Source organism: Tachysurus fulvidraco, chromosome 19 (assembly GCF_022655615.1).
Source record: "Tachysurus fulvidraco isolate hzauxx_2018 chromosome 19, HZAU_PFXX_2.0, whole genome shotgun sequence".
NCBI lineage: Eukaryota > Metazoa > Chordata > Actinopteri > Siluriformes > Bagridae > Tachysurus > Tachysurus fulvidraco.
In genome coordinates, this window is record NC_062536.1 from 20,295,882 (window position 1) to 20,322,752 (window position 26,871).

The 26,871-nt window shown below is 43.6% G+C and overlaps 2 long non-coding RNA genes across 2 annotated transcripts in view; one reads left to right on the top strand and one right to left on the bottom strand.

Annotated features, from left to right (window-relative positions):
- LOC125139500 overlaps window positions 1–26,871 on the bottom strand; it is a 119,140-nt gene that overhangs the window by 36,734 nt on the left and 55,535 nt on the right. The window lies entirely within an intron of this gene.
- LOC125139501 lies at window positions 683–9,328 on the top strand. The gene is made up of 3 exons (XR_007138531.1): window positions 683–1,459; window positions 5,825–5,934; window positions 9,105–9,328. It is a non-coding gene; the product is annotated as an uncharacterized LOC125139501 (long non-coding RNA).

The window sequence follows — 26,871 nt, forward strand, 5'->3', positions numbered from 1 at the left end:
CTGTGTGTGTGTGTGTGTCTCTCTCTCTGTGATACTATCTTTATGTCTGATACTGTCTTATACTCTCTCTCTCTCTCTCTCTCTCTCTCTCTCTCTCTCTCTCTCTCTGTGTGTGTGTCTCTCTCTCTCTCTCTCTCTCTCTCTCTCTCTCTCTCTCTCTCTCTCTCTCTCTGTGTGTGTGTGTCTCTCTCTCTCTCTCTCTCTCTCTCTCTCTGTCTCTCTCTCTCTCATCCCTCTCTGTCTGTTGTATCTCTCTCTCTCTCTCTCTCTCTCCTCTCTCTCTCTCTTACTCTCTCTCTCTCCTCTCTCATCTTCGCTCTCTCTCTCTCCCTATCTCTCTATATCCTCTCTCTCTCTCTCCTCTCTCTCCTCTCGTCTCCCTCTCTCCTCTCTCTCTCGTCTCTTCTCTCCCGTCGATCTTTTTCCTCTTCTCTCTCTCTGTTGTGTGTGTGTGTGTCTCTCTCTCTGTGATATCTACACTAACTTCTTTTAAAAATTCTTCTAATATCTATAAACAAAAATATTTGTCATCTCCTCTTATGCCTTTCTTCGTCTTATACTCTCTCTCTCTCTCTCTCTCTCTCTCTCTCTCTCTCTCTCTCTGTCGCTCTTCATTACCTCCCTTCCTCGTTCACCCTGCTTTGTCTCACGTCATGAGCAGAAACACACTCTGGCCCCATTTAGACTGATTTATTATACACCACTGACCACCTACCAGATGATTACATTAATAAGAGTGAATTGAGCCCCACGTCAGTCAGACCTGCTTTTTATACCAGACCCCATCTCCTTCTAATGAAGCAGAACTCGAGTGAACCATCAGCGGGGCATAAAATTCACGGCAGCCTACAAAAACAAACAGCCCAAATGAAATAAAGACATTACTGTGATTTCACTTGGCTGCCTTTTAATTTAGGAATAAAAGCCCAAAGCAGATCAAAACTTCCACTGAAGACCTCAAGGCTCAGGCAGCACTTAGACACCCTTTAGCATGTCTGTGCTGCTTCCTGTCCCTGTCCCTGTCCCTGTCCCTGAGGTTAAACCACTCATGTCACTGATACCTAACTCTGTCATGGATGAGCTCTGTTTCTGCTTTAGGTATAAATCCTCTTCTCATATTTAGCAGTTTATTTTAAACTAACAGGAATAAAGGAGGTTCCTCGTGCTGTTGCTGGTCCTCATGTCATCTAGGTGTCTTCACTATTTCTACTCACCAGGAACAATCTCCTTTTGTTCCTCTACATTATGAGACATTCAGGAGCTTGCAGGAGAGAAAAGCTGCACCCAGCGTCACTCGTCCTCTCCTGATTATTCCACCTGGGACTCGTTAGCTTAATTAATCTCGTCTTGTCCTTCCCTCATGTCCTGTGGGAACATTTGGGATGATGAAAATTCCCCATTATTCCAGCTGGATGGAGCTCCTGCCTTTTCACAGATATTCTGTTTGTGAGGTTTTCAGGTAAAATGTGATCTCTGATTTCTCTCTTTCTTTCTGCAGTGAGGACATGATTGATATAACCCCACCTGTTCCCCCCTCCTATAACCCCTCCTGTTCCCCCCTCCTATAACCCCTCCTGTTCCCCCCCTCCTATAACCCCACCTGTTCCCCCCCCTCCTATAACCCCACCTGTTCCCCCCCCTCCTATAACCCCACCTGTTCCCCCCCTCCTATAACCCCACCTGTTCCCCCCCTCCTATAACCCCACCTGGTTCCCCCCCTCCTATAACCCCACCTGTTCCCCCCCCTCCTATAACCCCACCTGTTCCCCCCCTCCTATAACCCCACCTGTCCCCCCCCCCTCCTTTAACCCCACCTGTTCCCCCCCTCCTATAACCCCACCTGTTCCCCCCCTACTATAACCCCACCTGTTCCCCCCCTCCTATAACCCCACCTGTTCCCCCCTCCTATAACCCCACCTGTTCCCCCTCCTATAACTCCTCCTGTCCCCCCCTCCTATAACCCCACCTGTTCCCCCCCTCCTATTACCCCACCTGTTCCGCCCCTCCTATTAACCCAACTGTTCCCCCCCTCCTATAACCCCACCTGTTCCCCCCCTCCTATAACCCCACCTGTTCCCCCCCTCCTATAACCCTACCTGTTCCCCCCTCCTATTACCCCACCTGTTCCCCCTCCTGTTCCCCCCTCCTATAACCCCTCCTGTTCCCCCCTCCTATAACCCCACCTGTTCCCCCCTCCTATAACCCCTCCTGTTCCCCCCTCCTATAACCCTACCTGTCCCCCCCTCCTATAACCCCACCTGTTCCCCCCTCCTATAACCCCACCTGTTCCCCCCCCTCCTATAACCCCACCTGTTCCCCCCTCCTATAACCCCTCCTGTTCCCCCCTCCTATAACCCTACCTGTTCCCCCCTCCTATAACCCGACGTCTTCACAATCCTATAACCCCACCTGTTCCCCCCTCCTATAACCCCACCTGTTTCCCCCTCCTATAACCCCACCTGTTCCCCCCTCCTATAACCCCACCTGTCCCCCCCCTCCTATAACCCCACCTGTTCCCCCCTCCTATAACCCCACCTCTTCCCCCCTCCTATAACCCCACCTTTCCCCCCTCCTATAACCCCACCTGTTCCCCCCTACTGTAACCCCACCTGTTCCACCTCCTATAACCCCTCTTATAATCCCACCAATATCCCCACCTTTAACCCCACCTATAACCCCACCTGTAGCCCCACCTATAACCCCACCTGTAACCCCACCTATAACCGCACCTATAACCCCACCAGTTACCCATCCTATAACCCCACCTGTTCCCCCCTCCTTTAACCCCACCTGTTCCCCCTCATATAACCCCTCTTATAATCCCATCTATAACCCCTCCTTTAACCCCACCTTTAACCCCTCCTTTAACCCCACCTATAAACCCACCTGTAACCCCACCTATAACCTCTCCTATAACCCCACCTGTTCCCCCCTCCTATAACCCCACCTGTAACCCCTCCTATAACCCCACCTGTAACCCCTCCTATAATCCCACCTATAACCCCACCTCTAACCCCACCTATAACCCCACCTGTTCCCACTCCTATAACCCCTCCTATAACCCCTTTTATAATCCCACCTATAACCCCACCTGTAACCCCACCTATAACCCCACATGTAACCCCTCCTATAATCCCACCTATAACCCCACCTGTAACCCCACCTGTTCCCTCACCATGACCATGTTAAAATACCACCTTCTTATTGGTTGGCTGAAGTGTGTTAACAGTGATAAGAGTATTAACATGCAGTAGTTCTGTATATTAATGTAATCCATCAATACTGTGAATGACATTTCTCCTTCACTTCATTGTAACCATGACAACGGTAGTTATCCTTCAAAATGTCACAGTTAAATGTTAATATTCCAATTCGGTTAATAAATAATAAACTACAACAACACAACAAGGTAAGAACACTTGCCCCCCCCCCCCCGTCTGTAACCATAGCAACATAGCCAAGCGACGGTGCTAATCGTTTGACATGGGGAACTCATCAGGTATTGTTTCTGCAGTGGTGTTTAGCTAAGGTGAGGAACACCACTGTAGTGTTGAGCTCTGTGTCCTCTTCCTTCTTTCCACAAACTCTCGCTCAAAGTCAAATCCAAATAACAGAAGGGTTATGAAACATGTAATCACTCTGGAGGGCTTGGGCACTCATCCCCCCGCTGGAGAACTTGTTCTTTCTCTTCTGTCTGACATTTTCTATTCACTATCACGCACTGATACAGCCTGTGATCCACTCATGACTCAGCAGCACTTTTCCCTGACAAAAGCCACATGCCAGAGCTTTCAAACTGCATACGTGGCCTTGGTATTGTGCTAAAGGCTAAATGCTAATGACTACAACGTGACACAAAGCATGCAGACTCCCGAGCTGTAAGGAAGAAGGACGACACTGTGGGGTTGTGTGTGGACTCACTGAGGAGGAAGATCTGAGGAGGAAGATCTGTTTAATGCACAGGATGAAGTCGTAATTAAACAAATAGAAACAAGAGCAGAGCCAATGAGAAGAGCAGATGGCAGAACGGCTTTAAACCACTTAGCCGTATGTCCGAATCGCACCCTGCTCACTACACAACACACTGTGCTGGCTGCTGCTGCGTGTGTGTGTGTGTGTGTGTGTGTGTGTGTGTGTGTGTGTGTGTGTAAAATTGCATTGCATGCACTGCTCTGGTTAAGTAAATACACCCTCATTTTATGTCACGCATGTACGCAGACACAGACAAAGAGGTCATAAATACTGACAGTAGGAGAAAGTTTATTTAAATCGACTAAAAAAAGACATCGCAGTTGCATAAGTATTCACACCCCTACTCTAAACATTGAATTCTTTTATACAGTCAACCTTCATGTGGATTTCAAATTTTAGGTTTTCAGAAAGGAAGGAAGAAGGAAAGAAAGACACACTCTGTTTTGCCTCTTCTACATGTATGTCTTTTCTTTCTTTTCTTTCTCTCGTTTTTGTTCATTTTCTTTTCTTTCTTTTTTCTTCTTTATTCCTTTCGTTTTCAAATATTTTCTTTCTCGAGGAGAGGAGATAAAACGGTCCCATGATCGAGCCCTGCCCCATTCACACTTGCTGCTTTCACACAAGCTGCTGAAGTTCATTCCCTAAAGAGCTTTTGTGGTTTATTGTGTGAAAAAAAAAACTCTCTAAACTCTCTGTTTATTCTCTCGCGCCGAAACGTGAGCCGTAAACGAGTGCGTGGCGTCGTTAGCCGAAGGTGGAGGGCGGAGAGTGAGGGAGGAATCGCATAAACAAACCCAGCCAGGCGACTCGGAAGCTCCAAATCATCACTAACAGAAGTGAAGAACAGCCACAGCCAGTGGACAGAATCCTCCTCCATGTGTTTTACATTTCCTGTCTTGTCTCAACCTCCTTCCTGCTTCTCTATCTCATCCTCTTTCTATTCACTCGGCTATCTGTCTATCCATTCCTTCTCTCTATCCCACAAATATCTACGTTCTTCTCCTGCTGTATGTCAGCATGTATACTTCCTTCCATCCATTTGTCCAACAACCAATTCATCCATCCATCCATCCATCCATCCATCCACCTATCCCTCTAAGTTCCTTCTATCCATCCATTCTTCCATAACATCTACCTATTCACCAATGTAAACGTCTGTCCATTTATCAGTGTCAGAAATTCTTAATTCTCTAATAATTTATAATTAGAACACGCACGCACACACACACACACACACACACACACACACACACACACACACACACACACACTTTTTAATGGTTTAATAATTATTAGAAAATATTATTTGTATTATTTGGGGTCACATGCAGTTATTAAGTAATAAAAACCTCTGAACATTTGTGATGTCGTTGATAATAATTTGTGCATGAAAGAGATTTGCAATAGATCCAGTTCTTGAGATCAGACGGATGTGAGAGTGATGGACAGATGAGATGGCGGACGAGTGTGATGCGTAAATTAATGCGTTAGGATCTTAACATTTTTTGAGTAAAAGGGCAAAAAGATCATCAGCTCATCACTCCTGGACCTTCAGACAGCGCTGCTCCCAGAATCATCATAATTGCTGAGGAAGTTGGAATAGATGTAAAGAAACTTTGTGACCTTTGACACACTTTATGATGTAATTTCCTGTAACTGTCATAACTGCCCATTGTCTCATGCTAATGGCTCCACAGTCTGCTGTATTCGAATCCATCTAAATCTTCTGTCGTGTGTTTCATAAAGCTCTACTGTGTGTGTGTGTGTGTGTGTGTGTGTGTGTGTGTGTGTGTGTGTGTGTGTGTGTGTGTGTGTGTGTGCGTGTGCGCACACTTTTCCATAAAACCTACAGGAATGCGAGTGGTATCCGTCGTTAATGAGCCGTCAGCGTTTACCTGTCACTGTGACACATCTACAGAACTCCGTCACGCTGGAATCTCTTCAGGAATAAACGCCTGTGCTGTGAGTAGCTTCTGTAATGAGGTTCATCTGTGTTTGTGTAATGAAAAGCAGCGCTGCTGAATCCTGGACTCTGATTGGTGCTCAGGTGTTAGTTCATTTTCATCAGCTGCTCTGACAGCAGGTTTATATTAATACACTCGTTCTAATAGGTTTCTATAGCGACAGCTCGTTCCCAGGGATGTGTACAGTGCATGCTCGGTATAGAGAGATGTGTGTAAGGAATGACCTGTAAGGAGACATGTGTTTGTGTATTGTGTGGTGAAGGAGTCTCCAGTGTCAGTGCTCTGTAACAGTCAGTGCTGTGTATTTACATATAACTCTCACCTCAGTGTTAGTTTTACTGAGTGACATCACGTTTACAGTCCTGACACTAACCTTATCCAATTCATTTTAATGTATGTAGTCTGTCTTTAGTCATCTCATGTTTATTCATTGCAGTGTTACACATGGAACATGTGCACAACATGGATTACTACTGTAGCTGTCACACGCTAACTTCAAATATACAAATATATTCTATATGAACTAATCATTTTATTATTAGTGATGCTTCAGTAGTGATGCTTCAGTAGTGATGTTTCAGTAGTGATGTCTCAGTAGTGATGTCTCAGTAGTGATGTCTCAGTAGTGCTGTTTCAGTAGTGATGTCTCAGTAGTGATGTCTCAGTAGTGATGCTTCAGTAGTGATGTCTCAGTAGTGATGTCTCAGTAGTGATGTCTCAGTAGTGCTGTTTCAGTAGTGATGTCTCAGTAGTGATGCTTCAGTAGTGATGTCTCAGTAGTGATGTCTCAGTAGTGATGTTTCAGTAGTGATGCTTCAGTAGTGATGTTTCAGTAGTGATGTTTCAGTAGTGATGTTTCAGTAGTGATGCTTCAGTAGTGATGTCTCAGTAGTGATGTCTCAGTAGTGATGTCTCAGTAGTGATGTCTCAGTAGTGATGTCTCAGTAGTGATGCTTCAGTAGTGATGTCTCAGTAGTGATGCTTCAGTAGTGATGTCTCAGTAGTGATGCTTCAGTAGTGATGTCTCAGTAGTGATGTCTCAGTAGTGATGTCTCAGTAGTGATGTTTCAGTAGTGATGCTTCAGTAGTGTTGTTTCAGTAGTGATGCTTCAGTAGTGATGTTTCAGTAGTGATGTCTCAGTAGTGCTGTTTCAGTAGTGATGTCTCAGTAGTGATGCTTCAGTAGTGATGTCTCAGTAGTGATGCTTCAGTAGTGATGTCTCAGTAGTGATGCTTCAGTAGTGATGTCTCAGTAGTGATGTCTCAGTAGTGATGCTTCAGTAGTGATGTCTCAGTAGTGATGCTTCAGTAGTGATGCTTCAGTAGTGATGTCTCAGTAGTGATGTCTCAGTAGTGATGTCTCAGTAGTGATGCTTCAGTAGTGTTGTTTCAGTAGTGATGTCTCAGTAGTGATGCTTCAGTAGTGATGTCTCAGTAGTGATGTCTCAGTAGTGATGCTTCAGTAGTGATGTCTCAGTAGTGATGCTTCAGTAGTGATGTCTCAGTAGTGATGCTTCAGTAGTGATGCTTCAGTAGTGATGTCTCAGTAGTGATGCTTCAGTAGTGATGTCTCAGTAGTGATGTCTCAGTAGTGATGCTTCAGTAGTGATGCTTCAGTAGTGATGTCTCAGTAGTGATGTCTCAGTAGTGATGTCTCAGTAGTGATGTTTCAGTAGTGATGCTTCAGTAGTGATGTATCAGTAGTGATGCTTCAGTAGTGTTGTTTCAGTAGTGATGCTTCAGTAGTGATGTCTCAGTAGTGATGTCTCAGTAGTGATGTCTCAGTAGTGATGTTTCAGTAGTGATGCTTCAGTAGTGATGTATCAGTAGTGATGCTTCAGTAGTGTTGTTTCAGTAGTGATGCTTCAGTAGTGATGCTTCAGTAGTGATGTCTCAGTAGTGATGTCTCTGTAGTGATGTCTCAGTAGTGATGTCTCAGTAGTGATGTCTCAGTAGTGATGCTTCAGTAGTGATGTCTCAGTAGTGATGTCTCAGTAGTGTTGTTTCAGTAGTGTTGTTTCAGTAGTGATGCTTCAGTAGTGTTGTTTCAGTAGTGATGCTTCAGTAGTGATGTCTCAGTAGTGATGTCTCAGTAGTGATGTCTCAGTAGTGATGTCTCAGTAGTGATGTCTCAGTAGTAATGTTTTACTAAGTGATGTCTTAGTAGTGATGTTTCAGTAGTGATGTCTCAGTAGTGATGTCTCAGTAGTGATGTTTCAGTAGTGATGTTTCAGTAGTGATGCTTCAGTAGTGATGCTTCAGTAGTGATGCTTCAGTAGTGATGCTTCAGTAGTGATGTCTCAGTAGTGATGTTTCAGTAGTGATGTTTCAGTAGTGATGTTTCAGTAGTGATGCTTCAGTAGTGTTTCAGGAGTGATGTTTTACTAAGTGATGTTTCAGTGATATTTTGGCTCAGGTGCATGAGCTCAGGTGTGCTCTGGGTCTGGAGGGCTTTAGGACCGAGTGCAGCTCTGACTAAACCATCTGTCTGTATAAATTTCTCAGTGGGGTGAAAGTTAGAGGAAGAAACTTTGCAACACTAGAAAACATGTTCAGCCTCCTGAGGAAGAGACTCACACTGAGTTCCATATTTTGTTTTTTAAAACACGTTTATCGACGTCTGATTTTCCTCCCAACTGATTTGCTTTTGTCACCAGAAGGGCAAAGATTTCCACAAAACACAATTGTTCTGACTCAGAGCATTGATGTTGTGAGATGGGAATAAAATTAGCTTTATTGTTGACCAACAATCATTTTGTACATTACTCACACAGGCGTAGCAGCTTGCTCTCCATTTTATATTCAATCCTTTTTTTTTAAACAAACCAGAAATGTTATTCAGTTTTTTCTGTATTTATTTAATTCTTTTTCTTTTCTTTGTTCTCTTTAATAATCCAGAAATGATATAAATATTGCAGTGTTGGAATGAAAAGAAAGCTCGTTCATTATATGTATGCTACTAAATATAATTAATCGTTTATTTATTCCATTTTTATTTTTATGATTCTAGTTTTTTTTTTACAAAAATAATTTATTAATTAATTATAATAATTAATTTATTTATTGATATTTTTTTCCTGATTTCTTCTCTTCCTCTCTTTTGAGCATCTTTTAATAACAAAAGTATTTAATTAATTATATATTTATATATATTTAATTATTTTATAGGTTGCAGAAGTCCCTGTAGCCTCCTGGGGCAGATGGAGACTTTTGGAGGATAATTAAAAACTGAAATGTAACTGTGAATGAAATCTTCAGCTTATTGCACATGTGTCCATCTGCCCTGGACATCAGCATCATCATCAGCTTCATCGTATCTTCGTAAACTTCCTGCATCACTCACAAAATGCTGCGTTACATTTCATGTCTCTAATTACATCAAGCCCAGGTGTCAGCGCTCTCTCCTGTTATGCGGAGGTGACATTTAAGAAGCTCTTTACGAAGTGACCACATCTCTGACACCTACAATGAATTTTCTCCAATTAGAGACGGTGATCACGTGCTGGACTCCGGGGATCCTGAAGAACAGAAGGTGCTATGCTTCATTAGTGGATAAGATGAATGCTTGCATGTAACTATGTCCTCACTTCTGTCTATTGATGAGTGTCAGGTTTTAACTTTTCTCTTTCATCTCCCCACCGAGAGCGATCACGTGGTGAAGAAGGTTCTGGAGATATTATATTCTTTTCATTAAGGTCAAGAGGGCAGAACTAATCTTCTCCGTAAACAATGAAAACAAGATAATATCTTAATTACTGAATACACCAGTGATTCCAGTCTGGAACAAAGGATTGGCTTTGGTTTGTTTTCAGAGACCAAGAGGTTGGGAGTTTAAATCCCAGAACCATCATAGAGCCACTGCAGTGTTCTTTAGCATGGCCTTTAAACCTGAACTGCTCAGGCTGCTCTACGTGTGGACGTGTGGACTTGTTCTGTTGAAATTGTTCCAGCGAAGGTTTCGATCAAGGCACTAGAATATTAATGTTCCCTCAGAGAAAGCAGGGTTCTGAGTAGGAACCCTTAATTACCCAATAAACCAATAAGGAACCTCAAGAAACCTGTAGTTGTTTGTACTTGTTTAGGACTCACCATCAATCCACTGGATAGATACTGTAGACATTTGCTGCCATTTCATTCATTAATATTTATATTAAAGCACAGATTAGTTACTCATTTATCTATAATCATCAGTTCCATAAACTCCTTTTCAGTACAGATTTTATTTCATGGACATTATTTAACAGCACGACGATACTTAGGCTATTAATTCCATCCAAAGAGCTTTTATAGTAGAACTTTCCACTGATGGTTCCATTCAGAGCTGCCATAATTATAAGCTGACTTGTTTTTGAGTGCAATGTGAAAGTGAATGATGAAAGAGGACATATGATCAGCACTACTCTCTCTGTTAGGGAGACGATGCTGTCAGGTTTAGAGCAGTGTTCCTCAGTGGTGTCCATGAAGACCAGTGCTGGAAACCCAGCATTATCTAGATGGATAATATCACCATAAAAACTGAGTATATTAGACTATGACTCATGATGAGAGCATTTGGATCATAACGTTTACAGTAAGGACAACAAGCGAGGAACTGCAGAGTCTTCATCAGGGTCCAGCAGGCAGGTCAAAACACTCCCTCAGAGGACCTCAGAGGACCGAGGAAACTACAAACAGGAAATGGCAGCCAGAGATGCCGAGAGTCTTGTGGGAACAGACAGCTGAGTTAGAGAAAGATGCAGAAACGTCAGATTGTGGATGAGACTCAGAAAGCTGTGGAAGTTTTATTGCTTTTCTGTTCTTCTGTCACTCACAAAAAAGGGGAGAAATGGATCCCGGGCCTGAGATACGGACATTACAACAGCCTCTCTGTTTGCTCGGGTTTTCATTCGAGCTATATGGGTGAAATTTTAAGCGTGTTGCAATTCTGGGTAAAGTTCAAAGAAAAGATCAAAGTCTCCGAAGCTGAAAGCTTTGAAGTGCTGCCGTGGAGACAGAGCGAACGCAATAGCTACGATTTTCAGTGAAACTGAAAGACAAGTGAAAGACAGTCACTCAAAACCAGCCGCGGTGTTCGGGTTAGACCTGGTATTCTATCTCAAGCTCGATTTTAAAGTCCAACAGAGTGGATGACAAAAAGAATGTACATTTATAATCAAACGTTAGTGGTTAGGGTTTAGATTAGGGGTTAGGGTTAGTGGTTAGGGTTTAGATTAGGGGTTAGGGTTAGTGGTTAGGGTTAAGTTAAGGGGTTAGGGTTAGTGGTTAGGGTTTAGATTAGGGGTTAGGGTTAGTGGTTAGGGTTTAGATTAAGGGTTAGTGGTTAGGGTTTAGATTAGGGGTTAAGGTTAGTGGTTAGGGTTAAGTTAAGGGGTTAAGGTTAGTGGTTAGGGTTTAGATTAGGGGTTAGTGGTTAGGGTTTAGATTAGGGGTTAGTGGTTAGGGTTCAGATTAGGGGTTAGGGTTAGTGGTTAGGGTTTAGATTAGGGGTTAGGGTTTAGATTAGGGGTTAGGGTTAGTGGTTAGGGTTTAGATTAGGGGTTAAGGTTAGTGGTTAGGGTTAAGTTAAGGGGTTAAGGTTAGTGGTTAGGGTTTAGATTAGGGGTTAGTGGTTAGGGTTTAGATTAGGGGTTAGTGGTTAGGGTTTAGATTAGGGGTTAGTTGTTAGGGTTTAGATTAGGGGTTGGGGTTATTGGTTAGGGTTTAGATTAGGAGTTAGGGTTAGTGGTTAGGGTTTAGATTAGGGGTTAGTGGTTAGGGTTTAGATTAGGGGTTAAGGTTAGGGTTTAGATTAGGGGTTAGGGTTAGTGGTTAGGGTTCTTGGTAAGGGATCCTGCTTGCAGTGCTGTAGTGATGACGACCCTGAGAACAATCAGGAGTCATGTTTGTATGTTTAAAACATTCCTTTAAAAGACTGAGGCTCGTTATGGGTGAAAACAGTCTTAACACACGTTGAGGATAACGCTGAAGCTTCTCAGACGGTGTTAATTACTCCAGACTTCAAAGCAGCATGAGTGAGGTGGGAAGGAGGAGCCGCCAGGGGCCACATTACTGAAAGGAGCTCAGAATGAGCAGGAGTTCAGATCAACTCAAATTTTAGTTACATTTCCAGTTACTTAAAAGTTATTACTCACAAAGATCTGAATAATCACCTCACATGACTGAACGGTGAAGCGCAAACACTGCTGAATATTTCATCATAAAACAATCTGAAGTGTTTTATTTTGTAGCACGTCTTCACAGGAGCGCTTTTAGACTCCGCCCACTCTAGCAGAAAGATAGAAACATCAGACATGTGGAGATCCATCAGTAGAACATCAGCAGTCTGTGGAGCTTCTCTGAGATGATATTTACATGATACATAAGGGGGGGGCACGGTGGCTTAGTGGTTAGCACGTTTGCCTCACACCTCCAGGGTCGGGGGTTCGATTCCCACCTCCACCTTGTGTGTGTGGAGTTTGCATGTTCTCCCCGTGCCTCGGGGGTTTCCTCCGGGTACTCCGGTTTCCTCCCCCGGTCCAAAGACATGCATGGTAGGTTGATTGGCATCTCTGGAAAATTGTCCGTAGTGTGTGAGTGTGTGAGTGAATGAGAGTGTGTGTGTGTCCTGTGATGGGTTGGCACTCCGTCCAGGGTGTATCCTGCCTCGATGCCCGATGACGCCTGAGAAGTTCGGATAAGCGGTAGGGAATGAATGAAGGTATGACAACAAACATCACGGGAAGCTCATCATCGGAAAAGCTGGATTTAAATTCAGAGAGCAGAAAAAGCTCAGCAGAGACAATGCTCTCAGACAGGAGTCGCCCTTCAGCAAGGTGAAGCCTCTTTATTTCCTCAATCACACTCTGTCTCCTGTCTGCAGCTACTGAAGCACTCCACCGAACACGAACCCCAGCGAGCGAGCAGACCCACAGCCCTGATACTGCCCCAATGTGGGAAAGATATTGCAGATCTATTCAATAAAGCACTGGTGTGTTGAACAAAGGGAGCAGAACGTAGCTGTAATATCCGCTGCTCAGATATTGCCCAAGACTTTCATTAACGGTGAAAATCTGCAAGCCCATCTTCAGAATCTTATCCTACAATTACATTCTGCCCACACACACACACACACACACACACACACACACACACACTCGTGACGTGTTCAGAGGCTGTCTGAACATTAAAGGCCGATTAAATCCAGAGCTGAGAAGAAAGCTATGAATCGGGCATGGCGAGTGTGCCGTCGTAAACCTGCCAATTACGATCGGCGTGGTTATGAAAGCAGCAGCGGTGCTATTCCAACACCATCAGATGATTCTCAGAGGCTGAAAACAAAAATTCTTGCACAACCAAGTGAGAAGCATTTTCATATTTGTACAAAGCTTGACGTGATGCTGTTTCCCAAGGACTCGAGATGTAATCGCAATCTGACGAAATGCCATTTGTTCCACCGACACACACAAACCCCCGTGGGCTGTGAGTGTGTGTGTGTGTGTGTGTGTGTGTGCGTGAGCTGAAACCTTTCCTCAACCTTAAACATGCAGAAGCTCATCTTCTCTCCACGCTGTCAGAGTTTTCCTCATGTGACGTTCACTTCAGAACGAATGTTTTTGTTCTCCGTTACGCAAGCGCAACCTAATTTCTCTTCCTGGCCTTTACTTTGTCACTCGACGCTAAAGCGGATGCGTGAGAACCGCAGTGTTTTGGTCGGGAAAATTAAATTCAAGACATCAGTTCTGCTTTGGAGTCTATTGAAGGCAGGAGGATAATTAAATGCGATCCACACCATTGTTATTTTGTTGTCGTTGTCTTTCTCTCTCTCTCTCTCTCTCTCTTCTCAGGCTGTGTGGACTCCGATAGCTGGAGGAGGATAAGGAGGAAGTGTTCAGCTCCAGCCAAGCTGTCAATCACAGCCTCGTTTCCCTCGACATCAAAATGCAGTGATAATCAGGACTCTACAGATGAAAAGGGAAGAGAATCGCAGCCAAACACTGTGTCTGGAAAGAGCTTCGTCCGCCATATTAACAGGGTGACATTTGACAGCAGGACGACTTGGCGCAGATGTGTAGAGACAGATTACAGACGCCGCTCTCACCACCACGCTAACAACTAACAACCAGCTAAATGTCATTTCTTCTTACAGCAAATACGATCACAAATAAATGGTGAGTATATTGTTAACAAAAGTGTACGATACACATCTTACAGCCACAGATCTGACTCGGTGTTGTTAAACAGAGAACCTGAGGGGTCTGTGATTGGTGTAAAGGGCTTCTCTTAGTTTATACAGTAAGTCTGTCTACAGTGTGTACAGTCTGAGAGCACTAATAAAAATCTCTCACATTTACATTCTGTTCTAAATGAATATTGTAGCCGGAAAAGGGTGGCTTGTCCCCTTCAGGTTGGTGGAGAGTTCCTGCCTCAAGTGGAGGAGTTTAAGTATCTTGGGGTCTGAGGTGGCTTGGGCATCTGTTCCGGCTGCCTCCAGGACGCCTTCGTGGGGAGGTGTTCCGGGCATGTCCAACCGGGAGTAGGCCCCAGGGAAGACCTAGGACACGCTGGAGGGACTATGTCTCTCGGCTGGCCTGGGAACGCCTCGGTATTCCCCTGGAAGAGCTGGACGAAGTGTCGGGGGAGAGGGAAGTCTGGGCATCCCTGCTTAGACTGCTGCCCCCGCGACCCAGTCCCGGATAAGCGGTAGAAGATGGATGGATGGATGAATATTGTAGAACTAATTAACTAACCAACTTGGTGGGCACGGTGACTTAGTGGTTAGTACGTTCTCCTCACACCTCCAGGGTCGGGGGTTCGATTCCCACCTCCGCCTTGTGTGTGTGGAGTTTGCATGTTCTCCCCGTGCCTCGGGGGTTTCCTCTGGGTACTCCGGTTTCCTCCCCCAGTCCAAAGACATGCATGGTAGGTTGATTGGCATCTCTGGGAAATTGTCCGTAGTGTGTGAGTGTGTGTGTGAGTGAATGAGAGTGTGTGTGTGTGTGTGTGTGTGTGTGTGTGTGTGTGAATGAGAGTGTGTGTGTGCCCTGTGATGGGTTGGCACTCCGTCCAGGGTGTATCCTGCCTCGATGCCCGATGACACCTGAGATAGGCACAGGCTCCCTGTGACCCGAGAAGTTCGGATAAGCTGTAGAAGATGAATGAACTACCTACCTAACTAACTAACTAACTAACTAAATAAATAAATAAATAAATATACAAACAAACACAGGTTGCCTTTGTGGTTTAACTTTAACAGTAAATGATTCTTTTTGAACTGGAAAATTTGAAATATCATTTGTTATACAGGATTTGTTTTTGATCGAATTGATTTTTATTATTATGTTTATTATTTGTATTGTTTATTTATTTATTTTGTATAAAAACGTTTAGTGAAATAAAAAAGGTGCAGTTTTGCAAGTCATTGTTAATGATGCATTTCATATTATTATTATTATTATTATTATTATTATTATTATTATTATTATTATTATTATTATTATTATTATGGAGCAGTTTTTAAAGACAGAATTTTCGGGTGGATCTTCAGTAGGCTGCTACTGGAGGTGTAAGTTTTATTGTATATGTAGATATTTGTTTGGTGGTACATGAATAGTCTGATATTTTCCCCTGCAGCGGTTTAGAATGCCGCTGCATGAACAGGAGCAGATGGAGTTAGTTACCTCGTGCTCTGATTGATCCTGGAACACGAAGCTAGAATAACAAACCCACAGAGGATCATCAGAAAAGCAGCTGTTTCTCCTCCAGGTACCGATCACCGCCACGGCACGGAATCGCAGCATTAGACAAATCACACCAGCCACATTTGTTAAAAATACGTGTGTCACACCGGAGCAGTCGCACCTCAGGGATGACTTTCATTTTTCAGAAGTTTATAAAAAAATGTAAGAAATATTACTTCCTGCCCCACTCGTGACACACTGAAAGGTTTCCACCTCTTTGTGTGCATGTGTTGGAGAATGCATTTGTTTTCTCCTTTCTCTCTCTCTCTCTCTCTCTCTCTCTCTCTCTCTCTCTCTCTCTCTCTCTCTCTCTCTCTGTCGAGCTATATACGCCACTCCCGAGCTCTCGGTGTTCCGAGTTCCTGGTCTGATCGTCTCTTCTTACGGAGCTACTTCATCAATCCTGATGTTCTGCCCCTGGTTGGAGTCTCATCACCCGGTGGTCACCCTGACAGGGATTGATCTTCATGGTCATCAGTGTCTCATGAGATTGTTGTGTATGAAGCCACCCGGAGACTGTCATGTCTTCTTCTGTACCAGTGTTGTGTCAGTCAGCTGTATGTTCTGGTGTTTATCAGCAATCAGGTCTGAGCTGAACCCGTTAGTTCCTCAGGAGCTCTCGGCTGCACTGTTATAAACTGTCGTAGAAAGGACATTATTTACATTTACACTATTTACTGAGTGTCACCCAGATGAGGATGAGGTTCCCTTCTGAGTCTGGTTCCTCTCAAGGTTCCTCATGTCATGTCAGGGAGTCTTCCCTTGCAGCCGTCGCCTCCGGCTTGCTCATTAGGGACAGGGATAAATATATAATGTTATAAATTTTACATTAATATTTTAAAGTTAATTTTAAACTTTATTTATTTTGATTTTTTCTTATTATTATTTTTATTATATATATTTTTTCTCTTTTTTATATATTCCTGTACAGCTGCTTTGAGACAATGTGGATCGTTAACAGCGCTATACAAATAAACTGAATTGAATTTGAATGTGAACCGTACACAAGAGGACCAAATGAAGTGTGTTTGATTTGTCTAAGAAAATAAGGATTTAATAATTTAGCAGTGCAGTAAATGGGAACAGGACACCACAGGGAATCATTTGGCTTTGAAGTCTGAAGAATTTATTTTCATTTATTTTTTTAATCAACTTTCTTTCAGTTCTACAGCATCCTCGTGGCTGAGAAACGATCCGGTCAAAGTCATTACTGTAATGCTCACTGATAGAATTGTGGTGGACTTTAGGAATGTGTGGCTCTAAAACTAAAGTCCCCTGGGAATATTTTCCCCTTGAGATCTGAATCCTGAGAATACCTGAGAATAATATTGGGCCTTCATGCACATGATGTATTGGATATACGGTATAGGGCCATGGGAACCTTGGGCTTCTGGTATCTGTAATTCTGGCAACACTGGAAAAATGGAACCCTCGGGAAAAAGTGGCCCTGCAAAAGTGGGTCTATAGGAACACAGAACCTTTGAAATCTAGGGACCTGTAATCATTAAGCCCTGGTGACGAAAACTCCTGTGTATATGTAAATGTGGGAGTGTTTGACCATGGAGAAATACAACCTCGGGAATATTGGGCCTTGGGAACATGGTCCCTTTGGATATGTAGCAGTGGAAATAGTATATAGGACTTTTAGGAACACATTGCATTTGAGATATTTGGCCTTGGTGTTCAATACAATTGATGTACAATATATGGCATTTGGAATAAACCCCATGGGTCTTGGGAACATTGGGAGCATGAGAACAAAGAACCCTGGGAATATACAGTAAGGTTTCAGGAACACCGAATGTTTGAAGGACAAAGAAGATGGATAGAACATATAAAAATCCAAAATGCAAGGAATATGGAACATGTGAATATAAACATTATCACTGAGAAACTAAAACCCTGAGAATATAAAGTATTTGGCGATTATCTCCATCACACAACAGATAACGAAACCCAGATGGTAAAATAAAAAATCCTTGCGTGAATAGAAAGCTGTAAAAGACAACAAGATATAGCCATGAACAAGCGAGGCCAATGTTGCATTCTAGAGCTTTGTTGTGTAATTCAGTGCCACATCATAGTGCTTCCATAGTGCTGTTGTGTTGGTCTATCTAATATCCTCCACTGTATTGCAATCACAAGCACTGAGCCGCTTCTGGCCTGTGCGCTTAATCCGAACCAAGCTAATGTTACTAATCTGCAGCAAGCAATCCATGTTGGCATGTCATCCAGCCACAGTGTCTGTCCAGTGTTTCAGCCCGTAGCAGCTGTACTCTCCATTATTGAGTGTATTATTGCTCTGCTGTCGAGCCCCATGATAGATTTAAATCTTCATCCAGTCGCTGCTCTCGACAAGCCCATTAAGATAGAATGACAGAACGAGGAATCAGGCACGGCTGTAATCATGCAATCAAAATGCATTATTTGGCTTCTCCAGGTGCGTACTGTACTCAATTGATTCCCATCAAGCCCGTCTCTATGGAAATCGGTATTCACACGTTGATTATGTTGAGCAGAGATAGAGAGAGAGAGAGAGAGAGAGAGAGAGAGGGAGGGATGTGATGATATTACGGGATGAGATGTAATAATGGCTGTGGTGACAGAGCGGTTTTTAGACCGATCACTATATCTCTATATTGGGTCTTTACTTAAACCTGTAAACCGATTAAACGTTTAAAGAATATGAGATAGCAGTCAGAACATTGTGGCTTCAAATCCCAGGACTATTGATTAACCCTCAAGCCCTCCTCTCTGCCTCCATAGTAACCCTACATGACGTAGCAATAAGCAGTGTTCAATTTCTACTGTACATACATCCACAAGGTGGTGAGGAAAAACTCCTTGAGGTGATATGAGGAAGAAACCTTGAGAGGAACCAGATTCGGAAGTGAACCTCATCCTCATTTGGGTGACACTCTACAGTAAATAGTGTAAATGTAAATAATGTCCTTTCTACGACAGTTTATAACAGTGCAGCCAAGAGCTCTGGGTCATCGTAAACTCTGAGTTCAGCACAGACCTGATTGCTGATACAGACCTGACCAGCTGACTGACACAACACTGACACAAACGGCATGACAGTCTCCGGGTGGCTCCATCCACAACAATCCCATGAGTCACTGGCTGACCATGAAGACTAATCCCTGGCAGAGTGGAATTCCCTTCCCTAGATTCATCTGTTAACTACTAAACTTTAGTTCCTGTTTATATTCATTCATTCATTCATCTTCTACCACTTATCCGAACTTCTCGGGTCACGGGGAGCCTGTGCCTATCTCAGGCGTCATCGGGCATTGAGGCAGGATACACCCTGGACGGAGTGCCAACCCATCACAGGGCACACACACACTCTCATTCACTCACACACACACACACACACACTACGGACAATTTTCCAGAGATGCCAATCAACCTACCATGCATGTCTTTGGACCGGGGGAGGAAACCGGAGTACCCGGAGGAAACCCCCGAGGCACGGGGAGAACATGCAAACTCCACACACACAAGGCGGAGGTGGGAATCGAACCCCCGACCCTGGAGGTGTGAGGCAGACGTGCTAACCACGAAGCCAGCGTGCCCCCCAGATCCTATTTACAGTTAAACACAAGAACTTAAGGAGATCGTATCATCAGGGTTTCATCTCATCCTGTCATGTATACCTTATCGTTACCTGTGTATGGTGACACTATGGCAGGAGATCACTGGAACCTCTAGTGAGTGTATGTATGTATCTTATATACTCAGTTTCTACAAACATGAACCTGTAACTATTTTCACACAGAATCATGGATCATTTTTGTTAGCTGAGAAGCTACATAAAGTTACTAAAGGTTCTCGTGGAACAGAAATCTCGGACAGGCCACACCCACAAGGGACAACCGCAGCTGAAGCTACATGCCACATGACTGATCGGTCATTTGTTGCTGTGAGCCTAGAGTAAGTTTAAGTTCTGAATGTTCTCCAAAGTCTGACTTCAGTCCAGTTTCACCCATCTCAATAAAACCTGCCGGTAGGTGGAGCGGCAGCTTCGGTGTGAGGATAAGCTGGATAAGCTCCAGATCCACCATCACACTGAACCGTCCTGTCCTTCCATGGAATAAAACTACATAGTAAATATGTGGTGAATTTAATAACCGACACCATTAAATGACCAAACACTACACAGAGCAACGCTGTTCTTAAACCGGCTTGCTAACAAGCACTGACAGTTTAGCACACACTCAGTCGGTGGAGAAGTTTTTTTGTGTAGAAGGTGTGGAACACGTGTTAGAGGTTAATGAGGAGATTTATTATCCACAATTCCCTGGAGGAGAAACAGAATCTCACCACAAGCTCCACATGCTCATGTAGTATAAAACACATCCGCTTCTCCTGCTCTGAGTGATTTATAGTGAAGGGCAGAATTCGAACTGAAGTGCAATACAAATGGGATTCGTTTTTAATCACTAATGTCTTTATAGGTTCACAGGAGATACATAACCTCTGGAGAAATGGCCGTCTTCACCATGCTACCATCTACATGTGTGATGTTCTCATCCTCATCTGAGCACAACCTGGTGTCTATGATCTTTATTATGAGGGTGTGTTTAAGGGGCTGTGGCACTAGGGCATTAGGAGAGAATGTAATAACCTGAGATGTAGAAGTGTTGCTCCTCTGACACGCCCTTTTTTTGGGTAAAGATGATGCAAGGGGTTTCTCGAGTTATATTTATACTTAAGAAGAAGAAGAAGAGGAAATCTCTTTAACCACAGGCTCTAATGTAGTCTTTATTAACATGCCAAACCAGACCACGTTATAACGGAGTAAGTTCTACTGCTAATTTAAATAAACATCCTACAGAACAGTGTAATCCTTCCAGACAAGTGCGTTGGCAGGCTAGATCAAATAATATATCCCATCAGAACCCATCAGATCTCCTAGAACAGTCAGCTTGCTTAGAGATGGTTAAGATAGAGTGTGTGCCACATAAAATGTCCTTATAAAATGAGTTTATGCAACTTATAACATCATCTACGTGTGTGTGTGTGTGTGTGTGTGTGTGTGTGCAACAAAGAAGTGTGTTAAGTGCAGGGTGGGTTTATGGCTGTGATGCTGCTGATGACTGAACATAAAAATCTATCAAACAGCCGTGATCGGAAAGTCAGGTGGGGGTGAGGTGGGGGTGAGGATTGATTGAGGTAAGGTGGTGGTAAAGTGGTGGTCAGGTGGTGGTAAAGTGTGGTCAGGTGGTAGTCAGGTGGTAGTCAGGTGGTGGTAAAGTGGTGGTCAGGTGGTGGTAAAGTGGTGGTCAGGTGGTGGTCAGGTGGTGGTAAAGTGGCGGTCAGGTGGTGGTAAAGGGTGGTCAGGTGGTGGAAAGTGGTGGTCAGGTGGTGGTAAAGTGGTGGTCAGGTGGTAGTCAGGTGGTGGTAAAGTGGTGGTCAGGTGGTGGTAAAGTGGTATTCAGGTGGTAGTCAGGTGGTATTCAGGTGGTGGTAAAGTGGTGGTCAGGTGGTGGTAAAGTGGTATTCAGGTGGTAGTCAGGTGGTATTCAGGTGGTGGTAAAGTGGTGGTCAGGTGGTGGTAAAGTGGTATTCAGGTGGTATTCAGGTGGTATTCAGGTGGTGGTAAAGTGGTGGTCAGGTGGTGGTAAAGTGGTATTCAGGTGGTATTCAGGTGGTATTCAGGTGGTGGTAAAGTGGTGGTCAGGTGGTGGTAAAGTGGTATTCAGGTGGTAGTCAGGTGGTATTCAGGTGGTGCTCAGGTGGTATTCAGGTGGTAGTCAGGTGGTATTCAGGTGGTGGTCTGCCGCTCTTTCGATGTCTACCAATATGTGCTCCTCATCATAAACACACGACATGCTGCATAATTCACGCCTCACTGTCAGTTCATGCAGCATAAAGAAACATGACCTTTTGGGAGAAAGCGAGATGGAAAAAAGCGGAAGAATATTGGTGAATGGTGACAGATGGCAGATGAAAGGAGAGGAGAAAGAAGATAAAAACCAGGCTTTGGGAGAAAAAAAGAGTATCAAACTTCATCTATGAGCCATGTTACTAGGCAACTCTCATTGAAACGCCGGTGTAATTCAGACGGAGCACGAGCGGTTCCCAGTGCAGGAACTCAAACACGCCTCAGCAGGGGGCTGAAGTGCACTGAAAATAGTCAACCTTTCAAGTGCATCACTCGGCAGGACGAGTCGTCAGGGAGATTTATGCCAATTTCATTACTGGCATTCATTTCTGCAGTTCTGCAGGAGGCATCAACACGTCTTCCTCCTTTTATCAGATTCAGATTTATTCACTTGGCTGATGCTTTTGTCGACTTACTACAAAGTGGGTCAGAGTCTGCTCAATAATAATAATAATAATAATAATAATAATAATAATAATAATAATAATAAAGATTTGACCTCGAGCTAACCTTACAGCTAATAAAAACACTTCCTCCTGAAACTAACACAAACACCTCATGTAACGCACAACATGCTGAAATTGTGTGTATAACTGAGATATTTGTGTTGTGTGATGTGAGGTGTTGTGTGATGATGTGAGGTGTTGTGTGGTGTTGTGTGATGTTGTGTGGTGTTGTGAGGTGTTGTGTGGTGTTGTGTGGTATTGTGTGATGTTGTGTGGTGTTGTGTGGTGTTGTGAGGTGTTGTGTGGTGTTGTGTGGTGTTGTGTGATGTTGTGTTGGTGTTGTGTGGTGTTGTGTGGTGTTGTGTTGGTGTTGTGTGGTGTTGTGTGGTGTTGTGTGGTATTGTGTGATGTTGTGTGGTGCTGTGTGGTATTGTGTGATGTTGTGTGGTGTTGAGTGGTGTTGTGTGATGTGGTGTGGTGTTGTGTGGTATTGTGTGATGTTGTGTGGTGTTGTGTGGTATTGTGTGATGTGGTGTGGTGTTGTGTGGTATTGTGTGATGTTGTGTGGTGTTGTGTGGTGTTGTGTGATGTTGTGTGGTGTTGTGTGGTGTTGTGTGGTGTTGTGTGGTGTTGTGTGGTGTTGTGTGGTGTTGTGTGGTGTTGTGTGGTGTTGTGTGGTGTTGTGTGGTGTTGTGTGGTGTTGTGTGGTGTTGAGTGGTGTTGTGAGGTGTTGTGTGGTGTTGAGTGGTGTTGTGTGGTGTTGAGTGGTGTTGTGTGGTGTTGAGTGGTGTTGAGTGGTGTTGTGAGGTGTTGTGTGATGTTGTGAGGGGTTGTGAGGTGTTGTGTGGTGTTGTGTGATGTTGTGAGGGGTTGTGAGGTGTTGTGTGGTGTTGTGAGGTGTTGTGTGGTATTGTGTGGTGTTGTGTGATGTTGTGAGGTGTTGTGTGGTGTTGTGTGATGTTGTGAGGGGTTGTGAGGTGTTGTGTGGTGTTGTGTGGTGTTGTGAGGTGTTGTGTGATGTTGTGAGGTGTTGTGTGGTGTTGTGTGATGTTGTGAGGGGTTGTGAGGTGTTGTGTGGTGTTGTGTGGTGTTGTGTGGTATTGTGTGATGTTGTGTGGTGTTGTGAGGTGTTGTGTGATGTTGTGAGGTGTTGTGAGGTGTTGTGTGGTGTTGTGTGATGTTGTGAGGTGTTGTGAGGTGTTGTGTGGTGTTGTGAGGTGTTGTGTGATGATGTGAGGTGTTGTGTGGTGTTGTGAAGTGTTGTGTGATGATGTGAGGTGTTGTGTGATGATGTGAGGTGTTGTGTGGTGTTGTGTGGTGTTGTGTGGTGTTGTGTGGTGTTGTGTGGTGTTGTGTGGTGTTGTGTGGTGTTGTGAGGTGTTGTGTGGTGTTGTGTGGTGTTGTGTGGTGTTGTATCTGCAGCATCTCCCACTGCTCCTATCAGACTGTGTGTGACTGCCACCTTCTGAGAGCAGTGTGAGAAGCTCCCAGTGTTACAGAGACGGCGTTTATCACAGAAAAGATCGTCTGCATTCACGGATCCTCAAACCTCCAAACGACTCGCCTTTATTACACTGAGGCAAATAGAGGCGTTTTCCACCTCATCACCTCCTGATCTCCACTTCTGCCTCACTGAGGAGAAACGAGGCAGTGTGAGGAGACATGGAGACAGTGTGTGTTGAGCGGTGTGTGTTGTGTATATTACAGAGCGGTGTGTGTTGTGTATATTACAGAGCAGTGTGTGTTGTGTATATTACAGAGCGGTGTGTGTTGTGTATATTACAGAGCAGTGTGTGTTGTGTATATTACAGAGCGGTGTGTGTTGTGTATATTACAGAGCAGTGTGTGTTGTGTATATTACAGAGCAGTGTGTGTTGTGTATATTACAGAGCAGTGTGTGTTGTGTATATTACAGAGCAGTGTGTTGTGTATATTACAGAGCGGTGTGTTGTGTATATTACAGAGCGGTGTGTTGTGTATATTACAGAGCGGTGTGTGTTGTGTATATTACAGAGCGGTGTGTGTTGTGTATATTACAGAGCAGTGTGTGTTGTGTATATTACAGAGCAGTGTGTTGTGTATATTACAGAGCAGTGTGTGTTGTGTATATTACAGAGCGGTGTGTGTTGTGTATATTACAGAGCAGTGTGTTGTGTATATTACAGAGCAGTGTGTTGTGTATATTACAGAGCGGTGTGTTGTGTATATTACAGAGCGGTGTGTGTTGTGTATATTACAGAGCAGTGTGTTGTGTATATTAAAGAGCAGTGTGTTGTGTATATTACAGAGCAGTGTGTTGTGTATATTACAGAGCAGTGTGTTGTGTATATTACAGAGCGGTGTGTGTTGTGTATATTACAGAGCAGTGTGTGTTGTGTATATTACAGAGCAGTGTGTGTTGTGTATATTACAGAGCAGTGTGTTGTGTATATTACAGAGCAGTGTGTTGTGTATATTACAGAGCAGTGTGTGTTGTGTATATTACAGAGCAGTGTGTGTTGTGTATATTACAGAGCAGTGTGTTGTGTATATTACAGAGCGGTGTGTGTTGTGTATATTACAGAGCAGTGTGTTGTGTATATTACAGAGCAGTGTGTGTTGTGTATATTACAGAGCGGTGTGTTGTGTATATTACAGAGCGGTGTGTGTTGTGTATATTACAGAGCGGTGTGTGTTGTGTATATTACAGAGCGGTGTGTGTTGTGTATATTACAGAGCGGTGTGTGTTGTGTATATTACAGAGCAGTGTGTGTTGTGTATATTACAGAGCAGTGTGTTGTGTATATTACAGAGCGGTGTGTGTTGTGTATATTACAGAGTGGTGTGTGTTGTGTATATTACAGAGCAGTGTGTTGTGTATATTACAGAGCGGTGTGTGTTGTGTATATTACAGAGCGGTGTGTGTTGTGTATATTACAGAGCGGTGTGTTGTGTATATTACAGAGCAGTGTGTTGTGTATATTACAGAGCAGTGTGTTGTGTATATTACAGAGCAGTGTGTGTTGTGTATATTACAGAGCGGTGTGTGTTGTGTATATTACAGAGCTGTGTGTTGTGTATATTACAGAGCGGTGTGTGTTGTGTATATTACAGAGCAGTGTGTTGTGTATATTACAGAGCGGTGTGTGTTGTGTATATTACAGAGTGGTGTGTGTTGTGTATATTACAGAGTGGTGTGTGTTGTGTATATTACAGAGCAGTGTGTGTTGTGTATATTACAGAGCAGTGTGTTGTGTATATTACAGAGCGGTGTGTGTTGTGTATATTACAGAGCGGTGTGTGTTGTGTATATTACAGAGCGGTGTGTGTTGTGTATATTACAGAGCAGTGTGTGTTGTGTATATTACAGAGCAGTGTGTTGTGTATATTACAGAGCGGTGTGTTGTGTATATTACAGAGCAGTGTGTTGTGTATATTACAGAGCGGTGTGTGTTGTGTATATTACAGAGCAGTGTGTTGTGTATATTACAGAGCAGTGTGTGTTGTGTATATTACAGAGCAGTGTGTTGTGTATATTACAGAGCAGTGTGTTGTGTATATTACAGAGCGGTGTGTGTTGTGTATATTACAGAGCGGTGTGTTGTGTATATTACAGAGCAGTGTGTTGTGTATATAACAGAGCACTGTGTTTGTTGTATATTACAGAGCAGTTGGTGTTGTGTAATTACAGAGCGGTGTGTGTTGTGTATATTACAGAGCGGTGTGTGTTGTGTATATTACAGAGCAGTGTGTTGTGTATATTACAGAGCGGTGTGTGTTGTGTATATTACAGAGCGGTGTGTGTTGTGTATATTACAGAGCGGTGTGTGTTGTGTATATTACAGAGCAGTGTGTTGTGTATATTACAGAGCGGTGTGTGTTGTGTATATTACAGAGCGGTGTGTTGTGTATATTACAGAGCGGTGTGTTGTGTATATTACAGAGCAGTGTGTTGTGTATATTACAGAGCAGTGTGTTGTGTATATTACAGAGCGGTGTGTGTTGTGTATATTACAGAGCGGTGTGTGTTGTGTATATTACAGAGCGGTGTGTGTTGTGTATATTACAGAGCAGTGTGTTGTGTATATTACAGAGCAGTGTGTGTTGTGTATATTACAGAGCAGTGTGTTGTGTATATTACAGAGCGGTGTGTGTTGTGTATATTACAGAGCGGTGTGTTGTGTATATTACAGAGCGGTGTGTGTTGTGTATATTACAGAGCAGTGTGTTGTGTATATTACAGAGCAGTGTGTTGTGTATATTACAGAACAGTGTGTGTTGTGTATATTACAGAGCAGTGTGTTGTGTATATTACAGAGCAGTGTGTTGTGTATATTACAGAACAGTGTGTGTTGTCTATATTACAGAGCAGTGTGTGTTGTGTATATTACAGAGCAGTGTGTTGTGTATATTACAGAGCGGTGTGTTGTGTATATTACAGAGCGGTGTGTGTTGTGTATATTACAGAGCGGTGTGTTGTGTATATTACAGAGCGGTGTGTGTTGTGTATATTACAGAGCGGTGTGTGTTGTGTATATTACAGAGCGGTGTGTGTTGTGTATATTACAGAGCAGTGTGTTGTGTATATTACAGAGCGGTGTGTGTTGTGTATATTACAGAGCAGTGTGTGTTGTGTATATTACAGAGCGGTGTGTGTTGTGTATATTACAGAGCAGTGTGTTGTGTATATTACAGAGCAGTGTGTGTTGTGTATATTACAGAGCAGTGTGTTGTGTATATTACAGAGTGGTGTGTGTTGTGTATATTACAGAGCAGTGTGTGTTGTGTATATTACAGAGCGGTGTGTGTTGTGTATATTACAGAGCGGTGTGTTGTGTATATTACAGAGCAGTGTGTTGTGTATATTACAGAGCGGTGTGTGTTGTGTATATTACAGAGCG